At 46.6% G+C, this 15,272-nt stretch overlaps 1 protein-coding gene across 3 annotated transcripts in view; it reads left to right on the top strand.

Annotated features, from left to right (window-relative positions):
- The window catches only part of DAO (D-amino acid oxidase), a 261,261-nt gene that overhangs the window by 51,261 nt on the left and 194,728 nt on the right, over positions 1-15,272 (top strand). The window contains exon 1 of one of the 3 annotated variants that reach the window (XM_063913264.1): positions 1,290-1,352. The exons of the other annotated variants lie outside the window; for them this stretch is intronic. The gene's annotated coding sequence lies outside the window, so the exon portion shown is untranslated. Of the gene's footprint in view, positions 1-1,289; positions 1,353-15,272 lie in introns of those variants that run through there. 3 annotated transcript variants of the gene reach the window in all.

Raw genomic sequence — 15,272 nt, 5'->3', positions numbered from 1 at the left:
GCGGTCCTTCCCAGCGATGCGCGGGGTCCAGCGGCGGGTCCCTTTGCGCATGCGCAGGATGTTGACCTCCCGGCCGGCCGCAGTGGTTGCTGGGAGGTCGGGGGGCGGAGCCAGCGCGAGGTGCAGAGCAGCGATCAGGGAAGCATTGAGCTTCCCTGATGGTAGATGCTAGAATCAAGTGGGCTAAGGGACCTTTTCCGTCTGGGGGAGGAGTTACGACACTAGGGGGAGGAGCTACGCCAGCGGGATAGTTCCTCTACTATCCACGCCACCAACTATTACCTTTAGTAATCAGGTGGCGAGCGAAGCGAGCCACCGAGCCCGAAGCGTGGCGAGCGAAGCGAGCCCGCGAGGGTACTTTTCGGGTACCCTGTTCGCCCGTAGCTCCTCCCCCTGGTGACGTGTCTCCTCCCCTAGATACGTCAGAAGGTCCCTTCTCCCACTCCGAAATAGAATCAACCCTTCCCTGATGTCTCCGCACCACAGTTCAGGTTACGCCGTCCTCAGATGGCGAACCTGAACTCCATGGAGAAGCGGAAAGCACAGCTTTCCGCACCTTCATGAATCGCACTTACCATACAAAGGTATGGTGATGCGATTCAGGCACAGAGCGGGGCTACCGCTGGAGAAGTCAGAGACTTCTCCACGGTAACCCGCTCTGTGAATTGCGGTAAGCAGAGAAAAGCCCTGTTTAACACAAAACAGGGCTTTTCACTGCTGCATGAATAGACCCCTTGGTACGGATGCAGATGTGATTAGCGACGCTCCAGATGCTAACTTGTTGCAGTTTTTCCCCCTCTTCCCCTATTACAAAGGTCATATTTTGGGTTTAAATGCTTCCTTCATGCTAACGCAGCAATTGCCTACTATTGATTTCCACTGAAATGAAAAGGTTTGCAAAATAAAAGAAGTAATGGATAACATTTATCTTGCTGGCAAGGTGAAATAATATTATCTGACATCACTACTGGTACAGTGACTGGCATAGGAAAATACTGGCAGCAATCAGTATACCGGAGAGATTAAATATAGCTTTTAAAGTGTAATAAGGGCAATTTCACAGGCTATTATAGTAGACTCTTGTACATCTGCAATCTGTTTTAAATGAGTAACCAGCATTTTTAGCTGATTAAAAAATGTGCTCCACAGAGTTCTGAGACACGAAGCATTGCTGGTACGTGAAAGGTTAACACCCAGCATTCTATAGAACAGGCTTTCTAATGGCTCACTGGCCTCTCAATCTTGTTTGAGAAACCAATGGCATGCTTTGGAGACAGCTATTACAGTCAGTAAATGTGTGCAGCACTTCCTCTTGGCTGTACTTAGGGAGAACATGGAAAAAGTTGAACTAAGTGAGTAAACGTTTGGTTACTTTGCTTTTACATAACTTTAGTTACTGTACAGTCATGTGACCACACACTCCCTAGCTCACTTTAAATTCATTTATGTTGTGGGAATAATAGTACATCCACCTCAAGAGCAGAATAAACTGCTGTTTGTAAAAGGCAGTAATCTTGTTTATTAAATCCTTGTATCAACGCTATATACAGAGGATTACGGCTGATTTATCTGTCAGGAAGATTATACAGGTTGAGTATCCCATATCCAAATATTCCGAAATACGGAATATTCCGAAATACGGAAATTTTTTGAGTGAGACCGAGATAGTGAAACCTTTGTTTTCTGATGGCTCAATGTACACAAACTTTGTTTAATACACAGAGTTATTAAAATATTGTATTAAATGACCTTCAGGCTGTGTGTATAAGGTGTATATGAGACATAAATTAATTGTGTGAATGTAAACACACTTTGTTTAATGCACTAGGTTATTAAAAATATTAGCTAAAATTACCTTCAGGCTGTGTGTATAAGGTGTATATGAATCATAAATGCATTCTGTGCTTAGACTTGGGTCCCATCACCATGATATCTCATTATGGTATGCAATTATTCCAAAATACGGAAAAATCCCATATCCAAAATACTTATGGTCCCAAGCATTTTGGATAAGGGATACTCAAGCTGTATTACCATATCCATATAGATTTTTCCTTTTATTTGGGTATTGATTATTGCTGAAACTAGTAAAGCAATACAGATAACTTTTCTTATAACAATGAAGAATACCATAATCATGAACATGATAGTCTACTACCAGAGGCATAGAACTTCTCCGTGTTTGTTGAAGTCAAATAGGGCAACAGTGATTTTGGAGTGCGAAGAGGGATATCTCTTGGGGGCCTATTTATCATTCAATACTTGCAGTATATCCCCAGAAAACACACATTTTTGGGAGACACCTGCAAATATTAAGTATAATCCCAATGTACGAAGGAGAGACTGCAGCAGATATCTCTTTTGTCTTCTGTGGTCCATACATTTCTGACAGCAGCCACAACCTCCATTGTCTTCTATGGGGGCAGTGAAGCTGTCAGATGTACCTACTCCAAGGATCTGAAATCATATGTACTCATGTATCCCCCGATATACCTCTGCTATCACCCAAAGTAGGCATTTCTGTGTGGAGCAAGATGTGTTTTATTTTGTCCTGATCGTGCATGTCTAAATGTTAGAGGCATGGCTAAAAGAATAGCGCCCAACTGTCCTACTTTACCCCCAACTGTCCTATATTGCCCTCTGTACTGCCCTGCAGGAAATTCCAGTCTTCCTGACCAGGACTTCATCCTGCTGTTCGGATGGGCAGATGGGAAGAGATACTCCATTCCCCCCTGCTCTGCATAGCGGGGCGCCAGAGAACAGGTGCCTCACATATGGGCAACGTTGTATGTGACATTATGAAGGAAGGGAATGGGAAGGGGGAAGGCCAGCATGTCAGAAGTGCTGGTCACAACTTAGAGACATGAAGCAATGTCCCTATGGTACATAGAAAACACTCCAATCGGCTTTTCCCCACTTACCATTACAAAATATTAGGAGGGGATGCGGCTAAGATGACGGCTGTCGAATCCTGGCAGTCAGGATGCCGACGCCGGAATCCCAACAGCCGGCATCATGACAGTAAGTATGGCTGGTGGTTTAGGGCTGGAGGGAGTTAGGGGGGTGGTTAGGTTTAAGTGCCACCCAGGGGGGTTAGGATTAAGCTGTCCGGGGGAGGGGGGGGTGTGTGGTTAGGGTTAGGCTGCGGGGAGGGGTTAGATTTAGGCACCACTGGGGGGGGGGGGGGGGTTAGCGTCAGGCACTAAGGCGGGAGGTTAGGGTTAGGCTGTGGAGAGGGAGAACAGTCTTACCTACCCCTGTCTGGATTTCAACAATCGGGATGCCGGTGATGGTATTCTGACTGCCGACATCCCGTCCGCCAGGAAATCATACTGAACCTATCAGGAGATATAGCAAAAATAAGCCTGGTATTTTACATATGATCTAGTCAACCAAAAATTTTCATTTTTTGACATACAGAGCAAGATTAATTGGGGGCAATAATATTGGATACTTACAGCAGAGGTCCTATAAGTCATGCTCGGGCCTTTTTATTGCCAAGTGAGAGCAGGTACATCAGTCTTCTAGGGGCCTATTTATGAATAATTCTGGAGCCACCACAAAAATTAACTACTTATTGGCCCTCATTCCGAGTTGTTCGCTCTGTAATTTTCTTCGCATCGCAGCGATTTTCCGCTAATTGCGCATGCGCAATGTTCACACTGCGACTGCGCCAAGTAAATTTGCTAAGAAGTTAGGTATTTTACTCACGGCATTACAAGGATTTTTCTTCGTTCTGGGGATCGGAGTGTGATTGACAGGAAGTGGGTGTTTCTGGGCGGAAACTGGCTGTTTTATGGGAGTGTGTGAAAAACCGCTGCCGTTTCTGGGAAAAACACGGGAGTGGCTGAAGAAACAGGGGGGGGGGGGGGGTGTCTGGGCGAACGCTGGGTGTGTTTGTGACGTCAAACCAGGAACGACAAGCACTGAACTGATCGCACTGGAAGAGTAAGTCTCGAGCTACTCAGAAACTGCACAGAAAAATCTTTTTGCAATATTGCTAATACTTCGTTCGCAATTCTGCTAAGCTAAGATTCACTCCCAGAGGGCGGCGGCTTAGCGTGTGCACTGCTGCGAAAAGCGGCTAGCGAGCGAACAACTCGGAATGAGGGCCATTGCCCCATACTGCAACAATTTGGAATGTTTTGTTTTAATGGATATTTACTATTACAGAGATGCCAGGACAGCTCCACTACTAAGCAAAACCCTGCACTTTAGCAGCTAGCTAAAGTTTACACTGCTGAGTTCTTCCCTGGTAGTATTCCCGAGCATACGCAACTTAAGGTGGTGTATGAGCACTACAAGGACCAGAGAAGCACCAGTGTGCTATGATCCTGACATTAACCCTTTACAAATAACGCAAATGCAAATAATGAAAAAAACGTGTAAACTATTGTTTCTCTAACGTCCTAGTGGATGCTGGGGACTCCGTAAGGACCATGGGGATAGACGGCCTCCGCAGGAGACATGGGCACTTTAAGAAAGAATTTAGGTTCTGGTGTGCACTGGCTCCTCCCTCTATGCCCCTCCTCCAGACCTCAGTTTGATACTGTGCCCAGACGAGCTGGGTGCTTTTCAGTGAGCTCTCCTGAGTTTGCTGAAAGAAAGTATTTTGTTAGGTTCTTTATTTTCAGGGAGCTCTGCTGGCAACAGACTCCCTGCATCGTGGGACTGAGGGGAGAGAAGCAGCCCTACTCTCTGAAGCTAGGTCCTGCTTCTTAGGCTACTGGACACCATTAGCTCCAGAGGGATCGTACGCAGGATCTCACCCTCGCTGTCCGATCCCAGAGCCGCGCCGCCGTCCCCCTCGCAGAGCCGGAAGACAGAAGCCGGGTGAGTATGAGAAGCAAGAAGACTTCAAAATCGGCGGCAGAAGACTCCGTTCTTCACCGAGGTAACGCACAGCACTGCAGCTGTGCGCCATTGCTCCCACACACCTCACATACTCCGGTCACTGTAAGGGTGCAGGGCGCAGGGGGGGGGGGGGCGCCCTGGGCAGCATTTGGATCCTCTTTTTGGCAAAAGTAGACATATATACAGTTGGGCACTGTATATATGTATGAGCCCCCGCCAAGAAAATGCATATTTAAGCGGGACAGAAGCCCGCCGTCGAGGGGGCGGGGCTTCTTCCTCAGCACTCACCAGCGCCATTTTTTCTCCACAGCTTCGCTGAGAGGAAGCTCCCCAGGCTCTACCCTGCAGATTCACGGTAGAAGAGGGTAAAAAGAGAGGGGGGGGGGGGGGGGGCACATAAATTAGGCGCAAAAACATATTATAAACAGCAGCTACTGGGTTAACATTAAGTTACTGTGTTATTCCTGGGTTATAGCGCTGGGGTGTGTGCTGGCATACTCTCTCTCTGTCTCTCCAAAGGGCCTTGTGGGGGAACTGTCTTCAAAAAGAGCATTCCCTGTGTGTGTGGTGTGTCGGTACGCTTGTGTCGACATGTCTGATGAGGAAGGCTATGTGGAAGCAGAGCGGGAGCAAGTGAATGTGGTGTCTCCGCCGACGGCGCCGACACCTGATGGGATGGATATGTGGAAGGTTTTAAATGATAATGTTAATTCCTTGCATAAAAGGTTAGATAAAGCTGAAGCCTCAGGACAGTCAGGGTCCCAACCCGTGCCTGATCCTATGTCGCAGAGGCCGTCAGGGTCTCAGAAGTGCCCACTATCCCAAATTGTTGACACAGATACCGACATGGATTCTGACTCCAGTGTCGATGAAGATGATGCAAAGTTACAGCCAAAGTTGGCTAAATCACTCCGATATACGATTATAGCAATTAAGGATGTTTTGCACATCGCAGAGGAAACCCCTGTCCCTGACACAAGGTTTTATATGTATAAGGGAAAGAAACCTGAGGTAACTTTTCCCCCCTCACACGAACTGAATGAGTTGTGTGAAAAAGCTTGGGAATCTCCAGATAAAAAAAATGCAGATTTCCAAACGGATTCTTATGGCATATCCTTTCCCGCCAACGGACAGGTTACGATGGGAATCCTCCCCTAGGGTGGACAAAGCTTTAACACGCTTATCCAAAAAGGTAGCCCTGCCGTCTCAGGATACGGCTACCCTCAAGGATGCTGCGGATCGCAAACAGGAGGGTATCCTGAAGTCCATTTATATACATTCAGGTACCTTGCTCAGACCGGCTATCGCATCGGCCTAGGTCTGTAGTGCTGTAGCGGCATGGACTGATACCTTATCAGAGGAGTTGGATACCCTAGATAGGGATACTGTTTTGTTGACCCTGGGGCATATTAAAGACGCTGTCCTTTATATGAGCGATGCTCAAAGAGACATTAGTCTACTGGGTTCTAGAATAAATGCTATGTCAATTTCTGCCAGAAGGGTCCTGTGGACTCGGCAATGGACAGGTGATGCCGACTCAAAAAGGCATATGGAGGTTTTACCTTACAAGGGTGAGGAATTGTTTGGGGAGGGTCTCTCGGACCTGGTCTCCACAGCTACTGCTGGAAAGTCAAATTTCTTGCCTTTTATTCCCTCACAGCCTAAGAGAGCACCGTATTACCAAATGCAGTCCTTTCGATCACAGAAACACAAGAAAGTCCGAGGTGCGTCCTTTCTTGCCAGAGGCAGGGGCAGAGGAAAGAAGCTGCACAACACAGCTAGTTCCCAGGAACAGAAGTCCTCCCCGGCCTCTACAAAATCCACCGCATGACGCTGGGGCTCCACAAGCGGAGCTAGGCCCGGTGGGGGCACGTCTTCGAAATTCAGCCACAAGTGGGTTCACTCCCAGTTGGATCCCTGGGCAATAGAGATTGTGTCTCAGGGATACAAGCTGGAATTCGAGGAGATGCACCCTCACCGATACCTCAAATCGGCCCTGCCAGTTTCCCCCCACGAGAGGGAAATAGTGTTAACTGCAATTCACAAATTGTATCTTCAACAGGTGGTGGTCAAGGTTCCCCTCCTTCAACAAGGAAGGGGTTATTATTCGACCATGTTTGTAGTCCCGAAACCGGACGGTTCGGTCAGACCCATATTGAATTTAAAATCCCTGAACATATACCTGAAAAGGTTCAAGTTCAAGATGGAATCGCTGAGAGCGGTCATCGCAAGCCTGGAAGGGGGGGATTTTATGGTGTCTCTGGACATAAAGGATGCATACCTTCATGTCCCCATTTATCCACCTCATCAGGCGTACCTCAGATTTGTGGTACAGGATTGTCATTACCAATTTCAGACGTTGCCGTTTGGTCTCTCCACGGCACCGAGAATATTTACCAAGGTAATGGCGGAAATAATGGTACTCCTGCGAAAGCAAGGAGTCACAATTATCCCATACTTGGACGATCTCCTCATAAAAGCGAGATCGAGAGAGCAGTGGCTGATCAGTGTAGCACGTTCTCTGGAAGTGTTACGGCAACACGGCTGGATTCTAAATATTCCAAAGTCGCAGTTGGTTCCTACGACTCGTCTGCCTTTCCTGGGCATGATTCTAGACACAGATCAGAAAAGGGTTTATCTCCTGATGGAGAAAGCTCAGGAACCCATGACACTGGTCAGGAACCTATTAAAACCAAAACAGGTGTCAGTGCATCACTGCACTCGTGTCCTGGGAAAGATGGTGGCATCATACGAGGCCATTCCCTTCGGCAGGTTCCATGCGAGGACTTTTCAATGGGACTTACTGGACAAGTGGTCTGGATCACATCTTCAGATGCATCGGTTAATCACCCTATCCCCCAGGGCCAAGGTGTCACTCCTGTGGTGGCTACAGAGCGCTCACCGTCTCGAGGGCCGCAGATTCGGCATTCAGGACTGGGTCCTGGTGACCACGGACGCAAGCCTCCGAGGTTGGGGTGCAGTCACACAGGGAAGAAATTTCCAAGGTCTGTGGTCAAGTCAAGAGACTTGCCTTCACATCAACATCCTGGAACTAAGGGCCATATACAACGCCCTACGTCAAGCGGAGACCCTGCTTCGCGACCAACCGGTGCTGATTCAGTCAGACAACATCACCGCAGTGGCTCATGTAAACCACCAAGGCGGCACAAGGAGCAGAGTGGCGATGGCGGAAGCCACCAAGATTCTTCGCTGGGCGGAGAATCACGTAAGCGCACTGTCAGCAGTGTTCATCCCGGGAGTGGACAACTGGGAAGCAGACTTCCTCAGCAGACACGACCTCCACCCGGGAGAGTGGGGACTTCATCAGGAAGTCTTCGCACAGATTACAAGTCGGTGGGAACTGCCACAGGTGGACATGCTGGCATCCCGCCTCAACAAAAAGCTACAGCGGTATTGCGCCAGGTCAAGAGATAGCTGTAGACACCCTGGTGACACCGTGGGTGTTCCAGTCGGTCTATGTATTTCCTCCTCTTCCTCTCATACCAAAGGTGCTGAGGATAATAAGAAAAAGAGGAGTGAGAACAATACTCATTGTTCCAGATTGGCCACGAAGGACTTGGTATCCAGATCTGCAAGAAATGCTCACAGAGGACCTGTGGCCTCTTCCTCTAAGACAGGACCTGTTGCAACAGGGGCCCTGTCTGTTCCAAGACTTACCGCGGCTGCGTTTGACGGCATGGCGGGTGAACGCCGGATCCTAGCAGAGAAAGGCATTCCAGATGAGGTCATTCCTACGCTGATAAAGGTTAGGAAGGACGTGACAGCTCAACATTATCACCGTATATGGCGAAAATATGTTGCTTGGTGTGAGGCCAGGAATGCTCCTACGGAGGAATTCCAGCTGGGCCGTTTCCTTCACTTCCTTCAGTCCGGAGTGAATTTGGGCCTAAAATTGGGTTCCATTAAGGTCCAGATTTCGGCCCTATCCATTTTCTTTCAAAAAGAGTTGGCTTCTCTACCTGAAGTTCAGAGGTTTGTAAAGGGAGTGCTGCATATTCAGCCCCCTTTTGTGCCTCCAGTGGCACCTTGGGATCTTAACGTGGTGTTGAGTTTCCTGAAATCACACTGGTTTGAACCACTCAAAACGGTGGAGTTTAAATATCTCACGTGGAAAGTGGTCATGCTATTAGCCTTGGCTTCGGCTAGGCGTGTGTCAGAATTGGCGGCTTTGTCACATAAAGGCCCCTATCTGGTTTTCCATGCGGATAGAGCAGAATTGCGGACACGTCCACAATTTCTGCTGAAAGTGGTTTCATCTTTTCATATAAACCAACCTATTGTGGTGCCTGTGGCTACTACAGGTTGAGTATCCCTTATCCAAAATGCTTGGGACCAGAGGTATTTTGGATATGGGATTTTTCCGTAGTTTGGAATAATTTCATACCATAATGAGATGTCATGGTGATGGGACCCAAGTCTAAGCACAGAATGCATTTATGTTTCATATACACCTTATACACACAGCCTGAAGGTCATTTTAGCCAATATTTTTTATAACTTTGTGCATTAAACAAAGTTTGTCTACATTCACACAATTCATTTATGTTCCATATACACCTTATACACACAGCCTGAAGGTAATTTAATACAATATTTTTAATAACTTTGTGTATTAAACATAGTTTGTGTACATTGAGCCATCATAAAACAACGTTTTCAATATCTCACTCTCACTCAAAAATGTCCGTATTTCAGAATATTCCGTATTTCGGAATATTTGGATATGGGATACTCAACCTGTATTGACTTGGAGGATTCCGAGTTACTTGATGTGGTCAGGGCTTTGAAGGTTTATGTAGCCAGAACGGCTAGGGTCAGGAAAACAGTCTTTGTTTATCCTGTATGCTTCCAACAAGCTTGGTGCTCCTGCTTCAAAGCAAACTATTGCTCGCTGGATCTGTAACACGATTCAGCAGGCTCATTCTGCGGCTGGATTGCCGCTGCCAAAATCAGTTAAGGCCCATTCCAATAGGAAGGTGGGCTCTTCTTGGGCGGCTGCCCGAGGGGTCTCGGCATTACAGCTTTGCCGAGCGGCTACTTGGTCAGGTTCAAACACTTTTGCAAAGTTCTACAAGTTTGATACCCTGGCTGAGGAGGACCTTGTGTTTGCTCAATCGGTGCTGCAGAGTCATCCGCACTCTCCCGCCCGTTTGGGAACTTTGGTATAATCCCCATGGTCCTTACGGAGTCCCCAGCATCCACTAGGATGTTAGAGAAAATAAGCTTTTACTTACCGGTAAATCTATTTCTCGTAGTCCGTAGTGGATGCTGGGCGCCCGTCCCAAGTGCGGACTTCTTCTGCAATGCTTGTATATAGTTATTGCTTCAATAAGGGTTAAGTTATGGTTGCGTCAGGGTTGGACCTGATGCTCTGTTATTTGTCATACTGTTAACTGGTTGTTATACACATGGTATACGGTGTGATTGGTGTGGCTGGTATGAATCTTGCCCTGGATTACCAAAATCCTTTCCTTGTACTGTCAGCTCTTCTGGGCACAGTTTCTCTAATTGAGGTCTGGAGGAGGGGCATAGAGGGAGGAGCCAGTGCACACCAGAACCTAAATTATTTCTTAAAGTGCCCATGTCTCCTGCGGAGCCTGTCTATCCCCATGGTCCTTACGGAGTCCCCAGCATCCACTACGGACTACGAGAAATAGATTTACCGGTAAGTAAAATCTTATTTTCCATATCATTGTATTGATAATGGCGATAGGAGGTTTCTACCACTGTAATAAATGGTGGTAGAAACCCAGCCCTATCACCAGATCTTAGGCCCTCATTCCGAGTTGTTCGCTCGTTAGTTTTTTTTCGCAACGGAGCGATTATTCGCAAACTGCGCATGCGCAATGTTCGCAGTGCGCCTGCGCCAACTAAAATTTGCTAAAAAGTTTGGTATTTTACTCACGGCCTAACGAAGAAATTTCATCGTTCTGGTGATCGTAGTGTGATTGACAGGAAGTGGGTGTTTCTGGGTGGAAACTGGCCGTTTTATGGGTGTGTGCGAAAAAACGCTTGCGTTTCTGGGAAAAACCCGGGAGTGTCTGAAGAAACGGGGGAGTGTCTGGGCGAATGCAGGGTGTGTTTGTGACGTCAAACCAGGAACGAAACTGACTGAACTGATCGCAGTGTAGGAGTAAGTCTGGAGCTACTCAGAAACTGCTAAGAAATTCTATTCGCAATTCTGCTAATCTTTCGTTCGCAATTCTGCTATGCTAAGATACACTCCCAGTAGGCGGTGGCTTAGCGTGTGCAATGCTGCTAAAAGCAGCTAGCGAGCGAACAACTCGGAATGAGGGCCTTAATAAATAGCCCCAATGCAACGACTTTACATAGGACACAATGTAAAAGCTCTGCTGAATACCAGATATACCATTGCAGGTATCATGAATAGGTCTTGCAGAAACACTGTGCTCACTTCTGCAGGGGAAGCTCATTCTAGATCAAACCAAAACTCAAACCAAACACAGTTTCCTGTCTCAGGTTCTCTGGCATATTGATACCTGGATTTGTGTGTGTTTCTAGTATACATGCAGTGGCAAACGCAGGATTTCTAGAGGGGGGTTTCCAAATGTAGTCCATTAGTGTAAACATCTGTCTTTTTAGACATTGGATACTGTATGGAATACAGTATTAATATTTCACACTATAGGTTGTCTATTGTATAGTCTATATTAAACATTTTAATAATATAAATAAGTGGTCAGGAAAAGGTTAAACATACCATAATATATAAATATGCACACATAATAGAACCAGTACTGCTCTTTCTAAGCACACATTCTCCCACCTCATGGTAAGGCTCCTGTCTCTTCTTCCTGGTAGCTACTCTCTGGTCCAGTGCACTGATTGAGGGCTCAGATCCACACACACACAGCAAACTTGGTAAAAGAAGCTGCTACCACTGGGCATGTGCAGCAGCTCTGTTCGGTCCCTTAAATTACATGTTGTGGCGGCAGCTATAGCAATCGTATTATATACCATTGCTATTGTGGTCATAATTTGAGCCATTTGCCAAGAGAAAAGGGGGTTTTCAGGCAACCCCCCTACGTTTGCCTATGACATGCCTTAAGGTGCATACACACGGTGCGATGTAACCTTACGATTTTGACTATATAGTAAGTATCGGTAGTTCAGGGCTCCGGGGAGTTCAGGGGAATTTGCAAAGTCAAAATCAGATATAGGGGTGGATTCAATTGGTGTCGGAGAGGATCCAACACCGCACTATTCACTTTGCGGGCGTTTGACAGGTTTAGCCAGTTTTCGTCAATGCGGATCCGACTTTTTTTTTTTAAGTCGAATCGGCATTGTCGAAAACGGGCCAAAAACTGTTGAAAATGCCATGCCCTCATATCCGACAAAATGCGTGGATCCGCGGCTAATCCTGCACTTGACTTGAATAGGTCGAATCCAGATTCGTCCTAAAAAAGTCGGAAACTGATGTTTTCCGACAAGTCGGGAATTCCGACAGTAATTGAATACACACCATAGTCAATATCTCACCGTGTGCATGCACCTTTACAGTCTATGTCATATTGACAATTGAATTATTTTTTTTATTTGGTACGTCTTATTTGTATTCCTATAATTTTCTCATTGTGTTTATGAAAAGCTAAGAAATTACATAATGCTGTTCTGTTTACTGTTCTGCAATTAATGGTTTATTAAAAAGAACAAACGGGGAAATACCCAAATCTGTTCTCTATATAACTTCTTAATTTGTATATTTTATTCTGTATTATATGATACTTTAGATTTTGCAAAGTTCTAGTTAAATTGAGGAGATAATGGGCCCGTTTTTGCACAGCGGGTGATTATCGGACTACTGCGCATGTGTATGCGCCGCAAAGGGCAAGTGCATCGCCAAACAGTGACAAGATGGTGCAAAAATGTTGATCGCACGGGCGTTCCAAGGTGATTGACAGGAAGAGGATGTTTGTGGGTGGTAACTGACCATTTTCAGAGAGTGTCTGGAAAAACGCAGGCGTTCCCAAGCGTTTTCAGGGCGGGTGGGTGACGTCAGCTCTGGCCCCGATCAGCATGATTTTTTTCACACTGGAGGAGTAAGTATTGAGCTACGCACAGACTGCACACAATGGTAAAAACATTCGATGGTGATTGTGATACAAACGATTTTGCAGCTGTCCACTGACTGAGGGGAATTTTTGCACAGAGTACACATGCAAATGCACACTTGCACGGGGCGAATTTTCACTCCCCCTGGGCAGCAAATATCTGATCGCAGGACAGTGTAATTTGCAGCACAGTGATCAGGTCTGAATTAGGCCCAATGTATCTTGTGACAATATTATTTTAATTCATTTATTGGACTTCTAGACTTATTTAGATTCTAGTTTTTATGAATGCTATGTATTCCAAGTTGTTATAAATGGATGGAAATCCCCTGCAGCATCATTAATATTGATCGCAATTGACTGGGGAATTCGGGCCCAGGAGTACAGGGCTAAAAAGGGCGTCCCAGAGCAATGTCATCCAATCAGTGGGCTGTGGTATAGAATATCTACGGTAATTAGATAGACAGTAATTAGATAGACAACCCTTATGGTTGACAGGGTCAAAAGATAGATATCGAAATGGTTGACACAGAAAAGGTCAACACAAGATTTTTTTTGTCATTTTCTATGTTTCGTGATATGTTACCCCAATTATAGTAAACATGGACCCTTGCAGGCTCGCTTCACTCATCATGCTTCGGGCAAGGTGCCTTGCTTCACTACCACTGCACTCGGCACAGGTTACTATTCCCAATCATAGTCATGTGGATGGTTATTCAGGTATTTCGGGTGAAAGTTGAAAAAATATGTGAAAAAACACAAATCACTTCAGTCAACCATGTGTGTCGACCATTGTCATGCCTTATGAACCTGTCGACCTTAAGCACTGTCTACCTTTTACCTGTCAACCCTTTGACCAGGTCGATCTGTTTGTCGACCATATGATGTTAACCTATTGACTGTCTATCTAGACAGTGTAGATCTATCATCCGGATAGTACCTTCAGTCAGGTAGACATCACTGGCTGTGCAGTATAGTGACAGTGTATATAGGGGCACGCTGCACACTGCGTTATACTCTGCTGCTTAGGCTGTGCTGTGTCCAAACTCCAGACTTCACTAAGTGGCTGTGCAGTATAGTGACAGTGTATATAGGGGCACACTGCACTATACTCTTCTGTGTCCATCCAGAGAATCCTGACTAATTGTGACTGTGCAGTATAGTGACTGTATATATAGGGGCACACTGCTGTGTGTTGCGCTGTACTCTGCTGTATTGGCTGTTCTTTACGCAAGTGCATTCTGTTCACGTGCAGCTAAGCCATGTGATCCAAGCAGTTTGAACCGAGCTGCAAGTTTAAAAAGAGAACAAAAAAAAAAAAATACACTGCTCAAAAAAATAAAGGGAACACTTAAACAACACAATGTAACTCTAAGTCAATCACACTTCTGTGAAATCAAACTGTCCACTTAGGAAGCAACACTGATTGACAATCAATTTCACATGCTGTTGTGCAAATGGAATAGACAACAGGTAGAAATTATAGGCAATCAGCAAGACACCCCCAATAAAGGAGTTGTTCTGCAGGTGGTGACCACAGACCACTTCTCGGCTCCTATGCTTTCTGGCTGATGTTTTGGTCACTTTTGAAAGCTGGCGGTGCTTTCTCTCTAGTGGTAGCATGAGATGGAGTCTACAACCCACACAAGTGGCTCATGTAGTGCAGCTCATCCAGGATGGCACATCAATGCGAGCTGTGGCAAGAAGGTTTGCTGTCTGTCAGCGTAGTGTCCAGAGCATGGAGGCGCTACCAGGAGACAGGCCAGTACATCAGGAGACGTGGAGGAGGCCGTAGGAAGGCAACAACCGAGCAGCAGGACCGCTACCTCCGCCTTTGTGCAAGGAGGAGCACTGCCAGAGCCCTGCAAAATGACCTCCAGCAAGCCACAAATGTGCATGTGTCTACTCAAACGATCAGAAACAGAATCCATGAGGGTGGTATGAGGGCCCGCCGTCCACAGGTGGGGGTTGTGCTTACAGCCCAACACCGTGCAGGACGTTTGGCATTTGCCAGAGAACACCAAGATTGGCAAATTCGCCACTGGGGCCCTGTGCTCTTCACAGATGAAAGCAGGTTCTCACTGAGCACATGTGACAGACGTGACAGAGTCTGGAGACGCCAAGGAGAACGTTCTGCTGCCTGCAACATCCTCCAGCATGACCGGTTTGGCAGTGGGTCAGTAATGGTGTGGGGTGGCATTTCTTTGGGGGGCCACACAGCCCTCCATGTGCTCGCCAGAGGTAGCCTGACTGCCATTAGGTACCGAGATGAGATCCTCAGACCCCTTGTGAGACCATATGCTGATGCGGTTGGGCCTGGGTTCC

Source organism: Pseudophryne corroboree, chromosome 1 (genome assembly GCF_028390025.1).
Source record: "Pseudophryne corroboree isolate aPseCor3 chromosome 1, aPseCor3.hap2, whole genome shotgun sequence".
In the NCBI taxonomy this organism is placed as follows: Eukaryota; Metazoa; Chordata; class Amphibia; order Anura; family Myobatrachidae; genus Pseudophryne; species Pseudophryne corroboree.
The sequence above is the reverse complement of the archived record's forward strand: the minus strand, read 5'-3'. Positions and strand labels throughout refer to the sequence as shown.